The following is a 3258-nucleotide window of genomic DNA, read 5'->3' on the forward strand; positions in this document are numbered from 1 at the left end:
GAAACCAGCTTGGCCAACATGGTGAATCCCTGTCTCTACTAAAAATAGAAAAAATTAGCAGGGCGTGGTGGCACACACCTGTAGTCCCAGCTACTCTGGAGGCTGAGGCACGTGAATTGCTTGAAGCTGGGAGACAGAGGTTGCAGTGAGCTGAGATCATGTCACTACACTCCAGCCTGGGCGACAGAGGAAGGCTCTGTCTCAAACAAACAAACAAATAAACAAACCAAAGCAGCCACACACACACAAAAAAACCAGAAACAAAGCAAGACCCAATCTAGGACCCACATGACATCTGGTTGTTGTTTCTTTTTATTTTATTTTTGAGGCAGAGGCTTGCTGTCACCCAAGCTAGAGTGTATTGGCGCGATCTCGGCTCACTGCAACCTCTGCCTCCGGGGTTCAAGTGATTCTCCTGCCTCAGCCTCCTGAGTAGCTGGGATTACATTCGCCCACCATCACGCCTGGCTAATTTTTGTATTTTTAGTACAGACTGGGTTTCACTGTGTTGGCCAGGTTGGTCCTGAACTCCTGACCTCAGGTGATCTGCCCGTCTCGGCTTTCCAAAGTGTTGGGATTACAGGCATGAGCCACCGTGCCTGGCCAGGTTGTTCTCTTTCATAATCAGTTTTAGAATCAGAAAATTTAACATTTACTATAATAATATTATCTAATCTAGAGACCATATTTAATTGCCGCCAATTTTCCCAACAATATCTTTTATAGAATTTTTTTTGGACGAAGAGCCAAATTCAGAATAAGGCATTGTGTTTGGTTGCCATGTCTCTTTATTTTTCTTTAATCTGAATAGCTTGGCATTCTTTGTGAAAAGAGCTTTCTCTTATTAACTGGGGTGATTTGGTTGTCCTAAAATACAGTTTCTAGAACTATAATAACTATAACCAGAAAATGTAATCTTTAAAAAATATAAACTATATAATATAACACTCCCCACTTCTCTCCAAAGCGCTTCCCAGGTTAAAACCCTTGAAAGACTTCACATTTCACACCCAATAAAGTCCAAACTGCTTACTGTGCTGTGCAGGCTGATCTAGCTCCAGGCCCTCATTTCCTATACTTTTCCTCTGCACTGACTTTGCTCCAGCCACATTGGCTCCTTGCTGCTTCAGGGATACAGTTAACTCATTCCTGTCTTGATGCCTTTGCTTTTGCTCTTCCTTCCAGTGATTTACAACTAGGTCTTCACGTGTTGGCTTCTTCCAGTCACTGAAGCCTTAACTCCTTCCCTGACACTCAGTCTATGGAGCTCCTCTCTGACATAATCTTGTTTTATTGTCTTCACAACATATCTCACTGAATGAAATTATCACATTTATTAGTTTTCTTCTTAAATGTCTATCTCCTTTTCAAAAAATGTAAGCTTCATGAAGACATGGTTCTTTTTTTTTTTTTTTTTTTTTTTCTGAGACAGAGTCTTGCTCTGTCGCCCAGGCTGGAGTATAGTGGCGTGATTTTGGCTCACTGCAACCTCCGACTCCCGGGTTTCGATGATTCTCCTGCCTCAGGTTCCCCAGTAGCTGGGATTACCGGCACATGCCACCACGGCTAATTTTTGTATTTTTAGTAGAGAGGGGGTTTTGCCATTTTGGCCAGGCTGGTCTCGAACTCCTGAGCTCAGGTGATCCGCCCACCTCGGCCTTCCAAAGTGCTGGGATTACAGGCATGAGCAACTGCGCCTGGCAGAAGACATAGTTCTTGTCTGTTTTTTTTTCTTCAGTGCCTAGAATAATTTTTTTGTTTATAATAAGTTCTCAACAAATATTTCTTGAATTACAACATAATACTGGAAGTCCTAGCCAGAGCAATTAGGCAAAAGAAAGAAAAAAGGACATTCAATTTGAAAAGAAGGAAGTAAAATAGTCCCTGTTTACAGATGACATGATTTTATATATAGAAAAATCAGGCCGGACGCAGTGGCTCATGCCTGTAATCCCAGCACTTTGGGTGGTAGAGGATGGTGGATCACTTGAGGTCAGGAGTTTGAGACTAGACTGGTCAACATCGCGAAACCCTGTCTCTACTAAAAATACAAAATAATTAGCTGGGCGTGGTGGTGCATGCCTGTAATCCCAGTTACTCAGGAGGCTGAGGTAGGAAAATCACTTGAACCTGGGAGGTGGGGGTTGCAGAGAGCGGAGATCACACCACCACACTCCAGCCTGGGCAACAGAGTAAGACTCTGTCTCAAAAAGAAAAATATAAAGGCTCTACTCAATAACTCTCAGAACTAATAAGTGAATTTAGTAAAGTTGCAGGATACAAAATCAGTATTCAAAAACAAGTAGCATTTCTAGACACAAACAAGAAAAGAAATCAAGATGGCACAATGGTGTACATCTGTAATCCCAGCTACTCAGGAGGCTGAGGCAGGCAGATTGCTTGAGCCCAGTAGTTCAGACCAGCTTGGGCAACATAGCAAGACTCCCATCTCAAAAAAAAGAAAAAAAATTAAAAAGGTAGTCCCATTTACCATAGTTACACTCCAACCCCCCCCCCAAAAGCCCCAAACCCTAAGAATATATTTTTTTTTTTTGAGATGGAGTTTTGCTCTTGTTGCCCAGGCTGGAGTGCAATGGTGCAATCTCAGCTCACTGCAACCTCTACCTCCTGGGTTCAAGTGATTCTCCTGCCTAAGTCTCCCAAGTAGCTGGGATTACACCTGCCACCACGCCCGGCTAATTTTTGTGTTTTTACTAGAGACAGGGTTTCACCATGTTGGCCAGGATGGTCTTGATCTCTTTACCTCATGACTCGCCTGCCTTGGCCTCCCAAAATGCTGGGATATCAGGCGTGAACCGCTGCGCTCGACCTAATTTTTGTATTTATTTATTTATTTATTTATTTATTTTGAGATGGAGTCTTGCTCTTTGCCCAGGCTGGAGTGCTGTGGCATGATCTTGGCTCACTGCAAGCTCCGCCTCCCGGGTTCACGCCATTCTCCTGCCTCAGCCTCCCAAGTAGCTGGGACTACAGGCGCCCACACGATGCCCAGCTAATTTTTTTTTTTTTTTTTTTTTTGTATTTTTAGTAGAGACGGGGTTTCACCATGTTGGCCAGGATGGTCTTGATCTCCTGACCTCGTGATCCGCCCGCCTCGGCCTCCCAAAGTGCTGAGATTACAGGCGAGAGCCACTGCACCAGGCCAATTTTTGTATTTTTTAGTAGAGTTGGAGTTTCACCATGTTGGCCAGGCTGTTCTCTAACTCCTGACCTCAGGTGATCCGCCCACCTCGGCCT

This window comes from Pan paniscus, chromosome 17, assembly GCF_029289425.2.
Source record: "Pan paniscus chromosome 17, NHGRI_mPanPan1-v2.0_pri, whole genome shotgun sequence".
In the NCBI taxonomy this organism is placed as follows: domain Eukaryota; kingdom Metazoa; phylum Chordata; class Mammalia; order Primates; family Hominidae; genus Pan; species Pan paniscus.